This window comes from Anolis sagrei, chromosome Y (assembly GCF_037176765.1).
Source record: "Anolis sagrei isolate rAnoSag1 chromosome Y, rAnoSag1.mat, whole genome shotgun sequence".
In the NCBI taxonomy this organism is placed as follows: domain Eukaryota; kingdom Metazoa; phylum Chordata; class Lepidosauria; order Squamata; family Dactyloidae; genus Anolis; species Anolis sagrei.
The window spans coordinates 83453891-83460234 of record NC_090035.1 but is presented as its reverse complement, the minus strand read 5'-3'; positions in this window follow the sequence as shown (position 1 = coordinate 83460234).

Sequence of the window (6344 nt, the reverse complement as noted above, 5' to 3'; positions counted from 1 at the left end):
AAGCCGCTGGGGGAGATCATCCGGAGTTTCGGAGTGCGATGTCATCTGTACGCGGATGATGTCCAGCTCTGTCACTCCTTCCCACCTGTCACTAAGGAGGCTGTCGAGGTCCTGAACCGGTGCTTGGACGCTGTGACGGTCTGGATGAGGGCGAACAAATTGAAATTGAATCCAGACAAGACAGAGGTCCTCCTGGTCAGTCGTAAGGCCGAACAGGGCATAGGGTTACAGCCTGTGTTGGACGGGGTCGCACTCCCCCTGAAGACGCAGGTTCGCAGCTTGGGAGTGATCCTGGACTCGTCGCTGAGCCTCGAACCCCAGGTTTCGGCGGTGACCAGGGGAGCATTCGCACAGTTAAAACTCATGCGCCAACTGCGCCCGTACCTTGGGAAGTCTGACTTGGCCACGGTAGTCCACGCTCTGGTTACATCCCGCCTTGACTACTGCAACGCTCTCTACGTGGGGTTGCCTTTGAAGACGGCTCGGAAGCTCCAATTAGTCCAACGGGCGGCAGCCATGATACTAACAGGAGTGGAGCGCAGGGAGCATACCACTCCTCTGCTGTACCAGCTCCACTGGCTGCCGATCTGCTACCGGGCTCAATTCAAAGTGCTGGCGTTGGCCTTTAAAGCCCTAAACGGTTCCGGCCCAACATATCTATCCGAACGTATCTCTGCCTATCAGCCCACCAGGACCCTAAGATCTTCGGGGGAGGCCCTGCTCTCTATCCCACCTGCTTCACAGGTGCGGCTGGCGGGAACTTTTCTGTGGTGGCCCCTCGGCTTTGGAATGCCCTCCCCATAGAGATGAGATCAGCCTCCTCGCTGATGGTATTTCGAAAAAGACTGAAGACATGGATGTTTGAACAAGCATTCGGCTAATCCGGTGCGATGAAGTTGATGATCAAGGACTGGTAATCACAGACGATGAAATTGGATTATGATTTTAGTTAAGAGATGCATTGGTTTGTATTGGTGGCCCAATACTGTGTATTGTGTATGTGTTTTTATGCTTTTTAAACTGAATATTGTTGATTATTGTAGTGTTGTAAACCGCGTTGAGTCGCCAATGTAGGCTGAGAAACGGCGGTATACAAGCGCAGTAATAAATAAAATAAATAAATAAATAAATAAAGTTTAATAATAATTGTTGTTGTTCATTCGTTCAGTCGTCTCCGACTCTTCGTGACCTCATGGACCAGCCCACGCCAGAGCTCCCTGTCGGCCGTCACCACCCCCAGGGTCTCCTTCAAGGTCAGTCCAGTCACTTCAAGGATGCCATCCATCCATCTTGCCCTTGGTCGGCCCCTCTTCCTTTTGCCTTCCACTTTCCCCAGCATCATTCCCTTCTCTAGGCTTGGCTGTCTCCTCATGATGTGGCATTCAAAGGACTTCCGCTTTCCCTCTCGTCTCCTTCCCTCCAGTGAGCAGTTGGGCTTTATTTCCTGGAGGATGGACTGGTTGGATCTTCTCGCAGTCCAAGGCACTCTCAGCACTTTCCTCCAGCACCACAGCTCAAAAGCACCTCTCTTCCTTCGCTCAGCCTTCCCTAAGGTCCAGCTCTCACATCCGTAGATGTGACTCCAGGGAATTATACCATGGCTTGGACTAGGCAATGGATCTTGGTTGCCAGTCTGATGTCTCTGCTCTTGACGAGCAATGTCGAGACTGGACATTGCTCTCCTCACAAGAAGGAAGCGTCTCCTGATTTCCTGGCCACAGTCTGCATCTGCAGTCATCTTTGCACCTAGGAATACAAACCCTGTCACGGCCTCCACGTTTTCTCCCTCTATTTCCCAGTTGTCAATCAATGCTAGCGGGGTACAAATAAAGTTTAATAATAATAAAGTTTAATAAAGGAAGAAGGCATTGCTCTGGTTTGGCAGCACCAGGAAATGCAAGCCCATGGGTAAATTTTGCAAAGCTGCAAGGGAGCCAGGGCTTGGCTTGGCTTTGCAAAATGTGGGATTGCACACAGAAGCCCTCTGTCCCCACTCTTCCCTTTCTGTGTTGCTTTGCAAAAGGAAAGTTCTGCTGTCCCAGATGGGCAGCAGCATCCCTTTGGCCGAAGGAGGAAGGGCCGCGGGCGCCACCTGCTGACCAGACCCAGGCACGGCGGGGCTTCCCTTTTCTCTCTTCCAGGCAACTTGGGGACAAACAGGGACACTGAAACCCAAAAAAGATGGATAATCAAACATTTAGAAAATTACTATCTTATCTTATCTTACATATAATTTCCCTAAGTTTAGAAAATTGTTTTATATAACATACTATAATTATAATACAGGGTTAGTCAAAATGAATAGGCCAATAAGAAAATTAATTGTAGCCGAATTGGCCTATTCATTTTGACTAACCCTGTATTATAATAATAGTAATAGTCTCTCTCTATATATATATACATACATATACATATACACATACATACATATGTATATATACACAAAGTTTGGAAAGTAAATAATAACAACAACAACAATTAAGTAAATGCATCTACGTTTAGAATAGATAGATAGATAGATAGATAGATATAGATAATATATGTTATGCATATAATTTCCCAAAGTTTGAAAATTCTATTGCCAAAGTTTGGAAAGTAAACAACAACAACAACAATTAAATTCATCTACGCTTAGAATATATGCATATAATTTCTCAAAGTTTTAAAATTCTATTGCTAAAGTTTGGAAAGTAAACAACAACAATTAAATAAACTCCTTTATGTTTAGAACACACACACACACACATGTATGTATACTATATGTTAGGCATATAATTTCCCAAAGTTTGAAAATTCTGTTCCTAAAGTTTGTAAAGTAAACAACAACAACAATTAAATAAACTCCTCTATGTTTAGAACACACACACACACATCCACACACACACATATAGTAATATATATATATAGTATATGTTATGCATATAATTTCCCAAAGTTTTAAAATTCTATTGCCAAAGTTTGGAAAGTAAACAACAACAATTAAATAAACTCCTTTACGTTTAGAACACACACACACACACACATGTATGTATACTATATGTTAGGCATATAATTTCCCAAAGTTTGAAAATTCTGTTCCTAAAGTTTGTAAAGTAAACAACAACAACAATTAAATAAGCTCCTCTACGTTTAGAACACACACACATATAGTAATATATATATATATATATATATATAGTATATGTTATGCATATAATTTCCCAAAGTTTTAAAATTCTATTGCCAAAGTTTGGAAAGTAAACGACAACAATTAAATAAATTCCTCTACACTTAGAAAAAATGCACACATATATATAGTATATGTTATGCATATAATTTCCCAAAGTTTGAAAATTCTTTTATATGGTATAATAGTTTTATAATATTATAATAGTTATATAAATTCCCAAAGTTTGGTAAGTAAATAATAACTATAACAACAACAAATATTTTTTTCAAAGTTTGGGAATTATTTTTACTATATATATATATATATATATATATATATATATATATATATATTCTTAAAGTAAATAATAATATAAATTTCTCAAAGTGTGGAAATTATTATTATTATTATATTATATAATAATATTCTATATATATATATGTTGTGCATATCATTTTGTAACATTTGGAAATAATTTCACATAATGTAATGCTGTCTTTCAAAAGGGCCCTTGGGAAACTGCAACTTCCAGGAGCAAAAGTGGGGTCAAACTGCATTCAATTGGATAGCCTTGTATTAATTTTAAAAAGTCTGACTTTCTGGGGGGGGGGGGGGTTGTCTGCTTCAGAAGGTGAGCTCTCATTTGCATGCCTCATTTGCATGTCATTTGCATGGCTTCATGGAAGGAGAGGAAACGTCATGGAGCCGCACAAAAAGGGGAACCTGCTGGGCCTTCAGATTCAAATGCAGGTTACCAAGAAAGGTCCACGTCCTTTATTTATACTCAAAGGGGAAGTTCTGCTAAAGAAAGACAAAGAGAAAAAAATTCCACGAAGAGATAAATTATTATTATTAGTATTATTATTAAGCAGGTGCTGGGTGGCCATCTGTCATAAGGGATCGAATTGTGCCTTCCATTATGGCAGAAAGAAGGGGGTTGGTCTAGATGGCCTTTGGGGGGCCCTTCCAGCACTAGGATTCTATGATATAGCTATCATATATATGTATCTATCTATTGATCTAAAGGCATCAATCAATGGCTAGATGGTCATCTGTCGGGAGGAAACGGATGGTGCCTTCCTGCATGATAGAATAAGGCTGGACTGGATGACCTTTGGGGGGCCCTTTGATCTGCCCTAGGAGGAATCCAATTCTAGGATTCTATTGTGCTATTTTTCATTATTATTATTGTTATTGTGCATATAAAAAATCACATAAAAGGCAAGCTATTAAACTAATAACAATAATAATAATAATACCCCCAAATTGTTGCAATGGCAGCAATTTTGCTCATTCCAAAAAGGAGTCAGAAGCTTGGCCTGTGGTCTCAATGGCTTGCTAATTCCTCCTATGCAAAGATGGGTGAAGAATATATACTAAAATACTATTATTTTTCCACTTGGGCTGCAAGGAGAGGCGGGTAATAATAATAATGATAATAATAATAATAATAATAATAATAATGGATCCCAAGCGTAGACTCTGCAAAGAAGCAGATTAAACAATAGATTCCATCCTCAGCTGCTGCAAGAAGATTGTGGACAGACTCCAAGCAGAGGCACAACACCCTTGCTCAGATGACCCATTGGAACTTGTGCCACAAACACCATCTGCCTGCGACAAAAGACTGGTGGGACCACAAGCTGGAAAAAGTTACAGAGAATGAACACGTCAAGTTACTATGGGACTTCCAGATTCAGACTGACAGAGTTTTGGAGCACAACACTCCTGACCTCACAATCCAAGTATGGATCGTCAGTGTTGCAATCCCAGCCAGATTGAAGAGAAACAACTGAAAAAGCTGACACAAGACGAGGATTTAAAGATCCAACTGCAAAGACTGCGGCACAAGCCAGTCAAGGGGGTCCCAATGGTAATCGGCACACTGGGTGCAGTGCCTCAAGACCTTGGCCTGCACTTAAACACAATTGGCACGGACAAAATCACCACCTGCCAGCTGCAAAAGTCCACCTTACTGGGATCTGCACGCATCATTCGCTGATACATCACACCATCCTAGATACTTGGGAAGTGTCCGACGTGTGATCCAATACAACAGCCAGTGGAGTGTCTGCTGTGGACTCATCTTGTTGTCCTTCAAATAATAATAATTCCACTTTGAGTTGCTGGTAATAATAATATTTATTTATTTACCACATTTGTATGCCGCTTTTCTCAGCGCAGAGGTGACTCAAGGTGGTTCACGGTCGGCAACAATTCGATACCTCAACATTAATAAAAAATACTCAAATGGCAGGGAGAAAGTTTCAGGAAAAGAGACAAAGAGAAAGGAAACTAGTCCAACGTGGGCTAGGCAAAACTACGGTGAGGTGGATCTGTAATTGGTTAAGTGGACGAACACAGAGAGTGCTCACTAATGCTTCCTCTTCATCTTGGAAAGAAGTGACGAGCGGAGTGCCACAAGCAGGGTTCCGTCCTGGGCCCGGTCCTGTTCAACATCTTTATGAATGACTTAGATGAAAGGCTAGAAGGCAGGATCATCAAGTTTGCAGACGACGCCAAATTGGGAGGGATAGCCAATAGTCCAGAGGACAGGAGCAGGATTCAAAGGGATCTTCACAGATGAGAGAGATGAAGGGCCAAAACTAGCAAAATGAAGTTCAAGAGGGACAAATGCAAGATACTCCACTTTGGCAGGAAGAACGAAATGCAAAGATACAGAATGGGTGACGCCTGGCTCGAGAGCAGTACGTGTGAAAAAGATCTTGGAGTCCTCGTGGGGAGGAAGTTGAACATGAGCCAGGAATGTGATGTGGCGGCAAAAAAAGCCAATGGGATTTTGGCCTGCATCAAGAGGAGCCTAGTGTCCAGATCTAAGGAAGTAATGCTTCCCCTCTATTCTGCTTTGGTTAGACCACATCTGGAATATTGTGTCCAATTCTGGGCACCACAATTCAAGAGAGATATTGACAAGCTGGAATGTGTCCAGAGGAGGGCGACTCTGATCAAGGGTCTGGAGAACAAGCCCTATGAGGAGCGGCTTAAGGAGCTGGGCATGTTTAGCCTGAAGAAGAGAAGGCTGAGAGGAGACATGATGAGGGCCATGTATAAATATGTGAGAGGAAGCCACAGGGGGGAGGGAGCAAGCTTGTTTTCTGCTTCGCTGGAGACTAGGACGCAATGGAGCAATGGCTTCAAACTACAAGAGAGGAGATTCCATCTGAACATTAGGAAG